This window comes from Eleutherodactylus coqui, chromosome 1 (assembly GCF_035609145.1).
Source record: "Eleutherodactylus coqui strain aEleCoq1 chromosome 1, aEleCoq1.hap1, whole genome shotgun sequence".
Lineage (NCBI taxonomy): Eukaryota > Metazoa > Chordata > Amphibia > Anura > Eleutherodactylidae > Eleutherodactylus > Eleutherodactylus coqui.
In genome coordinates this window covers 264,128,005-264,141,826 of record NC_089837.1, presented here as the reverse complement: position 1 = coordinate 264,141,826, position 13,822 = coordinate 264,128,005, and positions in this window count along the sequence as shown.

Genomic DNA, 13,822 nt, shown 5'->3' with positions numbered 1-13,822 from the left:
ACTTCCGCCCATAATAAGCTTATAAACACTGCAAACTCTATAAAGGAGGAAATGGTAATTCTGAAATGAAAACTTGCCGATATGGAAGACAGATCCAGATGGAATAACACCTTTAGCACTACACTGAGGATAATTTTCATTGCGGCATCCTGGCATCCTGGCATCCTTTAAGTCCAGTTCCTTTCAGGACTGTGCTTGATATTCCTTTTGTAACTTCTCTCTCAAAATCTCAGTCAAATTGGTCTGAACCACACTCAATAAAGGTCACTCTCTGGCTGTGCGTGTGGGAGGTGGGCCCAAGGGCCCCCTGGAGCCGATGTTCTCCCTCCTGGGGACCCACAGGCCCACCCCGACTCAAGGCAAAATATGATTGTCCTCATTATGGTACCTAATGTAGTCTCAATTAATGCTAATGGGCTAAACTCACCTTTCCAAGATTCAGTAATGTGGAAGGAGGCTCACATAACAAATGCAGACATAATAGGGGCCCAAGAAACGCATTTAAACAAGGAAGACTCTTTTTGATTAACCAATAAGGGATTCTCCAATATTTTCTCCTCTCCTGCAATGTACAAAAGATGTAGTGTTCCATTGCCATTAGTTACCTAGATATTAGTGTCCTAAATATATTAGATAATAATAATAATAATGTCAAGTATACCATTGCTTCTGTGTATGCTCCTAACACTAGATAACACATATTTATGCAAAGGATTCTCAGAAGTACAAAAAACTGTAAAATAGGCCTCTTAATTCTGTTAGGTGATTTTAATAAAACCCTTTGGCCTTGTATGGACTCCTCTGGTATCAGACACGAAGACAGGCCGCCCTCGATGATCCTCCTCTTCAACAAGCATAAGTTATTTGATATCTGGCGAATACAACACCCTTCAGAACGTGACTACACCTTCTTCTCCTACCCCCACAAGGTATACAGCAAGATAGACCTCATCATTTTAGATGGAGATCTCATAAATAGTGCCACCTCTTCAGAAATAGGAACTATTTCCTGGTTGTATCATGCCCCTGTAAAGATTTCTGCTACAGGAACAATACAACCACCCACCCACTAGAACACGTGTCAAACACATGGCCCACTGCCTCGTGTTATGTGGCCTGCGGTGTGCCGCCGCCGCTCACTACTGCAGCGATTACCAGCGGGGGTGCCGCAGCTCCCTGCTGGTAATCGCGCTGTTACCGCTGATCCAGGCGCACACCGACGTCAGTGTGCAGCCAGGATCCTCCTCCCCTGAGTCCCCTGCTCATCAGTTCCGCAGGAGAGGACTCAGGGAGGAAGTGTGCCGGGTGTGCACACTGACGTCAGCGTGCACCCGAGGATCAGCGCGAGCAGAGGAGGAGCGACGCTGACAGGAAGGAAGAGGTAAGTATATGGGTTGGGGGGGTGCTGCTTATTACTGGGGGGGGGGGTGCTGCTTATTACTGGGGGTGGCTGCTTATTACTGGGTGGGGGGCTGCTTATTACTAGGGGTGGCTGCTTATTACTGGGGGAGGCTGCTTATTACTGGGGGGGCTGCTTATTACTGGGGAGGCTGCTTATTACTGGGGGGGCTTATTACTGGGGAGGCTGCTTATTACTGAGGGGGGGCTGCTTTTTACTGGATAGGGGGCTGCTTATTACTAGGGGGGGGGGGCTGCTTATTACTGGGTGGGGAGCTGCTTATTACTAGGGAAGAGGCTGCTTATTACTGGGGGGTGGTGCTTATTACTGGGGAGGCTGCTTATTACTGGGAGGGCTGCTTATTACTGGGGAGACTGCTTATTACTGGGGAGGCTGCTTATTACTGGGGAGGCTGCTTATTACTGAGGGGAGGCTGCTTATTACTAGGGAGGCTGCTTAATACTGGGGAGGCTGCTTATTACTGGGTGGGGGGCTACTTATTACTGGGTGGGGGGCTGCTTATTACTGGGGGGGAGGCTGCTTATTACTGGGGAGGCTGCTTATTACTGGGGAGCTGCTTATTACTGGGGAAGCTGCTTATTACTGGGTGGCTGCTTATTACCGGGGGGCTGATTATTACTGGGGAGGCTGCTTATTACTGAGGGGAGCTGCTTATTACTGGGGGGGGTGCTTATTACTGAGCAGGCTGCTTATCACTGGGGGCTGCTTATTACTGGGGAGGCTGCTTATTACTGAGGGGGGATGCTCATTACTGGGGAGGCTGCTTATTACTGGGGGGGGGGGCTGCTTATTACTGGGGAGGCTGCTTATTACTGGGGGGCTGCTTATTACTGGGGAGGCTGCTTATTATTATAACTGAGGTGGAGGCTTATTACTGAGGTGGGGCTTATTACTGAGGTGGGGGCTTATTACTGAGGGGGCTTATTATTATTACTGAGGGGGGCTTATTACTGAGGGTGCTTATTTTTATTACTGTGGGGGGGGGGGCTTATAATTATAATGTTGCTATGGGGGTTAATATTACTAATTGGGCCACTGTGGGAGTCGTTTTTTTTACTGGGGCCACTATCAGGGTCACTATTAGGGCTCGTTCACACGGGTGTAATTGTATTTTGGTCGCACAAATACGCTGCGTATTTGCGCAATCAAAAATTGCATATGCCTGTATATTTGCGTACGTAAAAAGGAACGCAGGTGGGCCCACTGAAATGGTGCGCAAATATGCAGTGAATACACAGCTTTCCTGCGCATTCACCACGTATTTGCGCGGCCCATTCACTTCAAATAGGTCATGCTGTGTGAAAATATACATCATGTGTATAAACTGATTGAAATCAATGGCTTCTATTCACTGCATATTATGTACGCAAATACGCTTGTGTGAACAAGCCCTTACTGTACTGCCTTAGGCCCCTTGCACATGGGCGGAAATTCCGTGGCGGGATTTCCTACAGAATTTCCGCCCGTGGAAGCTGCCATAGGATTGCGTTAGAAAACGCAATCCAATGCAGACGGCTGCGATTTGTCTGCGCGAAATCTCGCACGGCAAACAAATCGCGGCATGCTCTATTACTGTGCGGGGCAGCCAGCACATCACAGAGCCAGAGCCGCGGGATCCGACCCGGCTGTCTGCAGGCGGCCTTACAATCGGCCCTTTGAAGGTCACCATAAGCCTGATGTGGCCCTCGGTGAAAATGAGTTTGACACCCCTGCTCTATGCTGAGTGCACCTATACTGAGGTTGCCTCATAAAGTAGACATAGAATTGAAAATCCTGCGTACTTTATATGGAATGGCTCAGTTGTTCCAGTAGGAGTAGCATGACATATATTGGCTACCCTATAGGGACCCACTGACATTTCAATCAGAGGTTGTATACACGTGCTCTAGAACCACAGAGGACCTGGTTATTCGGTCAGAGTATTTGATTCCTGATGAGGTCAGTTATACTGGAAATCTAATCCACATTCAACCATCCATGGTTATATTCAACCATCCTTGTTTTAAGAAAAAGTGGTATAGCATACTCACCAGTGCTTACTGTGAAATCCACACTGCTTATCGTAAAGCATACACTGATACTAAGTATTTGGGAAGTCGGTGCAGCTCAAATCTGAGGAGGCTTCATTGAATATATCCCAGTATGTAACACCTCTATATTTAGGAATTGCATGAAAACATCATTCAAAACACAGACTCCGCACTAGTAGTGTGAGGAATATTGAGTGTAACACACTTCTGTCCATGAATGTAGGACCAGAGTACACTGGATACCATTTCCCTGATACACTGGTTGCTGCTCCCAACATATGGACACACTTCCAATTCACAGTCCTAGTTGTTGGTCCTAATTGACCTCCACAATTGGTACGACGTTGGTGTGTGCCTGTGTTGTTTGTTATTTTGTCATATCCTTAGTGTATGTTTATGTTTTTGAAGCCCCAATTTTTTAAAATTAATTATTTAAAGTTATATTTTAGGAATCTGCTGTGTGAATAGACTTGCTTGCAAAGTTTATTGTTCTTTCCTTTGCAATTTTTACATGCATGCATATTACTGCTGTATGTCAGCCTGCTTAGATCTCAAGTGAAATTAAATATTATTAGAATATTTTCACATGATGGAATTTTGCTTATTCCATGGCAAATCTGTATGCAATTACTTTCAGTGGGAACCTGCGCCAAAGTCCAAAAAAGTAGTGATGTCACTTTTTGACACAAATTTCATGATATAACTATACAGAACTAATTATGTATGGAGATTTACCAATTGAAGAGAATTAATTTCATGTGCAGATCTACTGATACACATGTGCAGATCTACTGATACACATGTGCATAGCTGTGGAACTCTGCCTTGGTTTTTGAGGGATGGAGTCCACGTGCAAAAATCAGCATTGAACTCTACTATGTGAGCATACGCTTAGATTTTTTTACCCTAATTTTGACCTTAATCACTTAATTGAAAATATTACAGGGCTATTTCTAAGTCTTTTATCTATATTTCAATGTTTTTTTTTATATTAACTACTTAGTGACCAAGCCTGTTTGTACATTCATGCCCAGGCCAAATTTTGAAAAATCTGAGGTGTCACTTTAACATAGAATAACTCCGTAAAGGTTTTGCATAGTCACAGCTTTCATTCAACCAGGTCTCTGTTAATTCCACTGAGTCGTAGCTTTCCTCAGATATTATTACTTCTAGTTTATTTGTCAGACTTCTAGCATTAGTCACCATACAGTTTAGAAGGTTTCGGTTACTTTTTATATTATGTGCATCCTTACTAACTGTTCTGCCAGTTCTAATTTCTAACCCCTCTTACCATTTTATTACTTAGACCCGGGTCACTGTCTCCACTGTCTTCCCCCTATCTCTCTTGTTACCCTACCCTACAGTCCCTAGTTTAAACACTCCTCCATTCTTCTAGTGCAATGTATTTTCCCTGGTTTTCCAGTATAACAAGGGCTCATAACACTCACTGTTTTTGTAGCAGGATCTCAACCTATTCTCCTCCACACTGCTGTGGCATTGAGATGTTTCGTGAGCTTCCTTACTTTGGACTACAACGCTCCTTTTCCTCAGACTGTGGCTGAACTTCTCCTCAGACTGCTCTCTGACTGACTTCTTCACTCCCTGAATCAATCACTGGCTTGGATCCACTCTACCAATCAGTGCTCAGTGTGACAGTAACCAATCAGGAGACAGACGTTGCCAGGCAGATTAGGATGTCGTATGTGAGGAAAGGGGAGCAACAACGTTTCTCTGATAGACAACCCCAGAAATGTCTCCTAAGGAGTACAAAAAACTGGAGTTTTAAACTTTAGTGCACCCTCTCTACGGTAGAGCCTGTAGCCAACAGCAAAGTCAGCCCAGTTCTCCCAGAACCCAAACCCCTCCTTCCTCAACCAACTTTGGAGCCACTTTTTACCTCCCTAGTCTCCCGCTACCTTTCTTGTGTGCCACATGCTACAGGTAGTATTTCAGAAATACTACTTTGGAGGTCCTTGCCCCACGTTTACATTTTAGGTCCCTGAAATAGTTTTTAAGGACCTTCCACTTACCTCTACCTTTGTCACTGGTATCAAATGTGTACTATGACCCTTGGATCCTCACCAGCCACGATGTTTCGAGCACCAAGACTACACAGCACACTGTTCAACATGCCCGGTCTTTGTGGCAGATTACCCTGTCTGTGCCCCCAAATAATTGAGTTTCCCACTACCAGGACCTTTCTAGCTTGCCCTGCGCTCCTATTGCCCTTCTTACTGGAGCAGACATCCCTCTGGTAGCGGTCAGAGAGCATGTCATTCTGCAGCAGTACTAATCCTGTAATGGCATCCCCCTCATCTGCCAACCTGCAAACTTGTTGGGGTGTGCCAGTTCAGGACTAGCCTCCCTGGTTCTCTACCCTTCATTCTGTCATCCAGCTTTCCCGAACTATCATCCACCCCAACATCTACCCAAGCAAATGCCTGCTCAGTGAACAGGCAACTCCGGTTCCATAGTGCAAATGGATCTCAGTGTCGCAAGCTGCTCATTTAGATATTAACTCCCTAGTGACCAAGCCTGTTTGCACATTAATGCCCAGGCCAAATTTTGAAAAATCTGACGTGTCACTTTAAAATAGAATAACTACGTAAAGTTTTGCATATCCAAGTAATTTTGATATTGTTTTTTTGCCACATATTGTACTTCATTTAAGTGGTAAAAAAAGACTGATAGAATTTGTGTATATTTATTAAAAGCACCAAAATTAGGAACATTTTGAAAAAATTGACATTTTTCACATTTTCAACTGCAATATTTCAAATATGTACAAACATACTGTACAAATTTAACATGTATTTCTCTCACGGTACGTCAGAAAGGAGAGCATGTTGTTGACTCATGCTCGGGATTTATGCATGATTAGTTCATAAATATACTATAGTGAACACGCCATAATTTTAATCTAAATAAATAAAAGTTAATTTGTAGTTCTTGTCAGTGATTCTTTATATTTTATAAGACTGTTTCTGCTGCTGTAACTAATAGCAATATATCAAGTATGTGCAAACATACTGTACAAATTTTTGATAAGACATACATTTCCATCTGTTTACTTTATCCTGGAAGCACATTTGAAAAACTTAATTTTTTTTAACCATTTAGGATATGTACAAATTTAACATTTAATTATTAACATTTTGAGGAACGTTTTCTTTTCCTACACCGAGCCAAGATTGCAAAGGCTCATAGATATCAGAATGATAGATACCCCAACAAATGACACCATTAAAAAAAATACACTTTCTATATTCACTGAGGGGGGTCATGAGTATTTTGACCCCACAGTTTCTTTTCAGGACTTAATGCAATTTGGAGGAGAAAAAATGCAATTATAAATTTTTGCAAATATGTCATTTTGAAGATATATTTTTTTCTATAGTGCACATGAAAATGAGGACTTGGACTCCAAAATGAATTGTCCTGTGTTCAGAAATATATCTGTTGTGACTAATCTTATGTCTGTATGCACAAAGGGGCCAAAACTGAAAGGAGCAGCTGGTGGCTTTCAGAACTGACATTTTGCTTGAAGGTGATTTAGGCCCCATTGCACAGTTGTTGAACCCTTGAACAGCTGAAACAACAGAGAACCCCCACAAATGACTAGTAATGGTTACCCAATCAGAGTATGTATCATTTATAACTATCCTATGCTTTTTATCACTGAGCCAGTAACTTACACACATTCTCACCCAGACCAAACATTCTCATTTTATATACCAACCTTTTAAGCTGAACAATATCAAACACTTTGGAAAAGTCCAGATACACAAGATGCAATAACTCCAATCCAGTATAGAACTTATCTCCTCATAGAAGCTGATCAGGTTGGTTTGACAGAAGTGATCTCTCATAAACCCATGCTGGTACAGAGTTATACAGCCATTTTCCTTGAGGTACTCCCAGATAGCATCTCTTAGAAAACCTTCAAATATTTTTCCGACAATAGAAGTAAGACTTTAACGGCCTGTAATTTCCAGATTTACTTTTTGATCCTTTTTGAATATCGGCACCAGATTAGCTATGCGCCAGTCCAGTGGAACAGACCCTATTACAATAGAGTCCTTAAATATAAGAAACAAGGGTCTGTGTATCACATTACCTAATTCCCTTAAAACCCAGGGGTATATGCCAGGGGGCCCGGCTATTTGTCTATTTTAATCCATTTAAGAAAGCTCTGCGCTTCTTCCTGGGTTACACTAGTGACTAGAGATGAGCGAGCACCAAAATGCTCATGTGCTCGTTACTCGAGTCGAACTTCCCGCGATGCTCGAGGGTTCGTTTCGAGTAACGAACCCCATTGAAGTCAATGGGCGACCCGAGCATTTTTGTATGGGACCTATGCTCCGCTAAGGTTTTCATTTGTGAAAATCTGGGAAATTCAAGAAAGTGATGGGAACGACACAGAAACGGATAGGGCAGGCGAGGGGCTACATGTTGGGCTGCATCTCAAGTTCCCAGGTCCCACTATTAAGCCACAATAGCGGCAAGAGTGGGCCCCCCCCAACAATTTTTACTTCTGAAAAACCCTAATTAGCAAGGCATACCTTAGCTAAGCACCACACTACCTCCAACAAAGCACAATCACTGCCTGCATGACACTCCGCTGCCACTTCTCCTGGGTAACATGCTGCCCAACCGCCCATTTCAGTAATAGTAGCAGTCAAGACAGGCCCCAGTAACAATTCCAAAGCAGCAGTATTGGGGGAGCACAGTATTAGTTCCATTTAAGTAGTAGTAGCAGTCTAAGATATTAATGAGCGACTACTACCCCCAGCAGACACGCAGTAAACTGAACACGGTCACAGGCTTAGCTGGGTAATAATGAGCGACTACTACCCCCAGCACACACGCAGTAAACTGAAGACGGTCACAGGCAGCCCAAATATAGTATTTTTTTCCAATTTTTGGGAAAAAGCCCACTGCCTATATAGCCTGTATATGGATTTCCATGTTGGAGGATGACTGTGGTTATTGAAAGCACAGTGCAGCCAGAAAAAATTATGCGCAAGGCTGCAGTAACACCTAGCTTGGTTTGGAGTGGACATAGGAATTTCCACAGATGCAATTTATAAAACCCTGGTTGAGTATCCCTGCCCCCAATTACTCACCTGTGCAAAGCAATGGAAACTGCAATCCAACAAGCAGACTATACGTGCTTTTTAAATGTATCAAAGCTAATCAATATAACCCACCAATATATTCCCTTAGCACAATGTATTTAACCTGTAGGAAGAAAAGACAATGTAGCACAATGTATTGGCTAAATGATTACTGTGACTTGATATAAAACACCAATAGACAAATGCAATTGAATAGAAAAATATGTACTCAGAAATTCCATTAATCCCAAGTCAAACTAATGACACAGTAGAGTTATGTCAGCCATACACACTCATTCAGCTCGCAGGCTCACTTACATTTGGGTTGATAAAACTCTTACCTGTAGCGCTTCTGTTCCTTCTCTGTTTGGAATGTGAAATTATTCTCAAAGATCCTGGCATCCCATCCACAACCATTTATTCCATCTTTACTCCATAGAGGACACATTGGATTTGTGCCAGGTAACAAGGCTAGGGATAACACTATTAGGTCTATGTCCCTTATTTTGCAGGCTCGCTGTTTTGGTAATTCCCCGTGTCTGTTACTAGTTGACGGGGTTCCTCGAGGCAACCCTGCAAAAAATTGGCTTGGGTGCCTGGGTCCTGAATTGGATAATGGCCCTATGTCATAATGTATTGGCATGAGTTTAGGTGAATGGAGCTTTATTGTCCCCCTTAAAAATGAAAAATAGTACTACACAGGGTTGCCCCTGATCACCATTTCTGCATTTCCTATTAATAGAGTCTCTAGCAAATGCCCTTACTATAATCTAGATATACAGGGTTTTAGGTCAGAAGCCTTGGAGCATAAACTAGCTTTGTGTGCCAATGATCTCCTCATCTATATGACGAACCCCAGGATTACCCTTTCGTCCATTTTGTGGGATTCAGCAACGCTAGCAATTTCAAGGTTAACGTCCATAAGTCAAAAATTCTTAATGTAAGCATCCCGATGGCTAAGGTGTCAAGTCTCATGTCATTATGGACTGTTTGTTGGAGGGATGATTGTATCAAATACCTAGAGATTTACCTGGCAACTAATCCAAACCATTTATTTGAGTTGAACTGCAAGCCTATGCTTTCCACGCTTGAGACAGATTTGAAGAGGTGGTGACCTCTTACTCTCTCATGGTTTAGGAGAATCAATGTCCTGAGAAGTGACTTTTTCACTAAGCTCCTTTAACTGTTTCAGACTCTCCCTCGAAAATTGACTAAGGCTTATTTGTCTCATATTTATAAGATTACAATGATTTTTGTCTAAGGGAAATCCAGGCCACGTCTGAAACACAATATTGGTCCAAATCACTTATTTGAGTTGAACTGCAAGCCTATGCTTTCCGCGCTTGAGACAGATTTGAAGAAGTGGCGACCTCTTACTCTCCCATGTTTCAGGAGAATCAATGTCCTGAGAATGGACTCTTTCACTAAGCTCCTTTAACTGTTTCAGACTCTACCTCAAAAATTGACTAGGGCTTATTTGTCTCGTTTTTATAAGATTACAATGATTTTTGTCTAAGGGAAATCCAGGCCACATCTGAAACACAATATTGGTCCTGCTAGCCTCCGCCTGATACTTGGCATTTTTTTGCAATGAATTTTCTCCATTAGTAATTTCTATATATGTGCAACTGAAAAACTCCACATGACATAATACAAATTATTTTTTCATAGTGTGATCTATACAAAACTTTTGTCAATGGCATATTGAATATTGTGGTTTCTAAAGATAATTGCAGGATAGCATTTCTCCAGAGATCTGATTAGACAGCTTCTTTTGTGCATTAAATTTGAGCAGGTCATGCTTTGTAAGCGCTCAGCAGAAATGCTGTTGGTCACATTTGTTTGCTTGCAGTTCTTTTGTGAGTTATCCTAATCAGGTGAAAATGGAAGGTTACTCATACTGAGTGAAAAGAAAAGGTCATTCTGCCTCTGAATAGTTTTTAGACTGTACACTAACTGCAAAGGCTTTTATTCCTCGTATGTATCTTAGAGATGCTTTGCGATCCCCTGTTGTTACTTTGCAGTATCACTTATTAGATGAATACAGCGACACTTTTACTTACTTTACTGAATGTAGGGCACCACTCTACTTCCATGAGCTTGCACTGGCTTGAACACACTGCTTAGTGAAATCATCAAAGGATATAGCGCTTGCTTCAATTGCAAGGGACTTTGGCAAAAGAAAATTGTGCTTGTCACTAGACAAAGGATTAAAAGTAAGCTGTAATTCTAGATGTGCTTGTGTTGAAGGTAATAATTTGTCCTATAGACCATTTGTTTCACTTGAAAATCGTTCAATGTTTCATGAAAGTGTGTCCCAATAAATAACTAACTTGACACAAAAGCAAAGAAAATTTCTGATATCTTTAATTGAAGGACATAAGAAAGGATGTGTAGGATGCTACGTTTTACTCCACACTCTGTCAAACCTGTCAATTTATCTTCCTTGAAACAGAAGTTAGATTAATGGAATTTAAGTTTTATTTATTTTTTGCACCTGGTTATCTGGTTGTTCCAAGATTGATTACCAAGCCTTCAGGAACTTTTCAAAAGTATAAGAATATACACGTACACTAGCTATGTAGTCTAGTACATAAATTGTAGTAACAATACTAATGAGTCGCCAAGTTGAGTGGGCAACAGTGGGCTATTTTTTTCCCGGATATTGACAGAATCAAATGCTAGAGTATATTTAAATTTGCTTACTACATATGTAGAAGCACCAACAAGGAAGGTTGGCACTCTATTTTTTCAGCTCAGACCACCTACCACCCTGCATTGGCGGTACACTAATGGTGTAGGTCTTACATTGCCAAAGTGAATGGTTTTGCTGCTAAACAATTAGCATAGCTGCACAGAGTAATGGCTCATCACAACTCATTAACAGATAAATGTGCTAATGCATCATGCATCAGCTCTGCTACAGCTCTGTACGCAAGTGTGAATGGATCAATGAAAATCAACATATTTTCCTTGACCCCATTTACCGTGATGTACGTGCGTATAATATGCCATTAAATTACGCTCGTCTGCCCCAACTAGTCAGAACTAATTGACATATGTGTGCACCTGCAGTGACGTGAAACTTCCTTATTGATGGGGGTCCAACTTCTAGGCACCTCACCAAACTTCAGAATTAGGGCTTTTACCCACTAGCGTTTTTTTAACGCTGCGATATCGCTGTTTTTTTTTTTACTGCAAATGTTAATGGAACTTTCTAATGTTAAAATCACATTGCACAAAAATCGCAAGTTTGCCCTTCTGCGATTTTTGTGTGATGCGATTTTAACATTAGACAGTCCCACTGACGTTTGCAGTAAAAAAAAACGCTGTGATAGCGCAGCGTTAAAAAAACGCTAGTGGCTAAAAGCCCTAAAGCTGCTGCAGGATTTTATTAGTTTCTTCACAGTTTTCTTTCTGCATAGTGGTGCTCATGTCTTGCCACTCTGTAGGGAATGGTAGCCCCATTCATTTGAATACGGCAGTGGTCAGACTAGCGATTTTTGTTGCGTACCTATGTGTGCAAAAAAAAAAATTGCATCTATTAGAACCATTGAACATAGTAGCATAGTATGTTAGGCTGAATGAAAACAATGTCCATTTAGTTCAGCCTGTTTCAACCCCCTTGTCGATCCAGGGGAAGCCAAAACCCCCCAAGAGCAGAAGCCAATTAGCTAGAGATGAACGAGCACCAAAATGCTTGGGTGCTCGTTACTCGAGCTGAGCTTTTTCTAATGCTTGAGAGCTCGTTTCGAGTAAGGAACCCTATTGAAGTCAATGGGAGACTCGAGCATTTTTCAAGGTGACCCATGCTCTGCATAGGGGAGGTGTGTGATTCACCTAAAAACATCAGAAAGTGATGGAAACACCACAGAAATGGATAGGGAACAGCAGGGGCAGCATGCATGGATGCATCTGAGGCTCCCAGGTGGCACTATTAGGCCAAATTGTGGGCGAGAGCCTGGTGATCATCCTCCTAACAATTTAGTTGGGCCAGACCATAATTGGCAAGGCTACTACTCAATATTCCACAGTGTTCTGAAATTTTTCCCAGCGCAGCGTCCAGCTGTCCCCATCCCAGATGGGGTAAGGAGCACCCCTTCGCCTACTCAGTAGTTCACAGCGTACTTAAATTTTTCCCAGTGCAGCGTCCAGCTGTCCCCATCCCAGACGGGGTAAGGCGCACCCCTTCACTTACTCAGTAGGCCCCAGTGTACCAAAATTTTTTCCAGCGCAGCGTTCAGCTGTTCTCATGCCACACGGTCGCTTGATAGCCACACCACCCTCATATCTATTTAAACATGCGTATTGGATGAGGAGGAACAGGAGACACACACTGCAGAGGGTTGGCAGGGCCTGGCAGCGACCCTCTTTGAAATAGTAGGCGACAGCCAACAATGCTGATGAGAATTGCTGATAAATTAACGAATGATTATAATTCCAATCCCATGCCACCTCCGTCACAAACGTGGGCATAAAGGGGACTCAGATGCCAGTACTTCTACACATCTCCACAATTCAACAACCCATTCTAAAACAAAAGATTTTTTTACCCAAAGTGCAGGTGAACCCCTGAAAGATTTGTTTACCAAGAGTATAGGTGAACCCTTGAAAGATTTTTTATTAAAAGTGTAGTTGAACCCCTGAAAGATTTGTTTACCAAGAGCGCAGGTGAAACCCTGAAAGATTTGTTTACCAAGAGTATAGGTGAACCCCTAAAAGGATTAGTTTACCAAGAGTATAGGTGCACCCTTGAAAGATTTGTTTACTAAGAGTGGAGGTAAAAGCCTGAAAGATTTTTTGAGCAACAGCTCTTACTTGCTTAATGGGATTCAGGTGGCGGTCCACCGAAAGGCAAGCTACCACCTGTCCCAGCCCCTGCCTCTCCCCGAGGGGCTTGTTGGCCAGTGCCCCAGGGAAAGACAGCATGAACTGTAAAGAAATTAGTAGCCAAAGATGGACACCGCGCTGGGATACGTTTCCGTACGCCGCGTGACCCTTTTAAAATTGTGCTTCATAGCTGACAAATCGCAGACAAATTAATATATGATTATAAGTGCCATCCCATGCCACCTCCGTCACAGCATTTCATTAGCCGCAAACGCCAGCATGGGGGGGGGGGGGGGGGGACTCAGAAGCCAGTACTTCTACATTTTTAATGAAGAAAACAACCCCTTTTAAAAAGTAGAATTTTTTTTTTTACCAAGATTGCAGGTGAGAACCTGAAAACTTTTTCGAGCCAGAGTGCAGGGTAT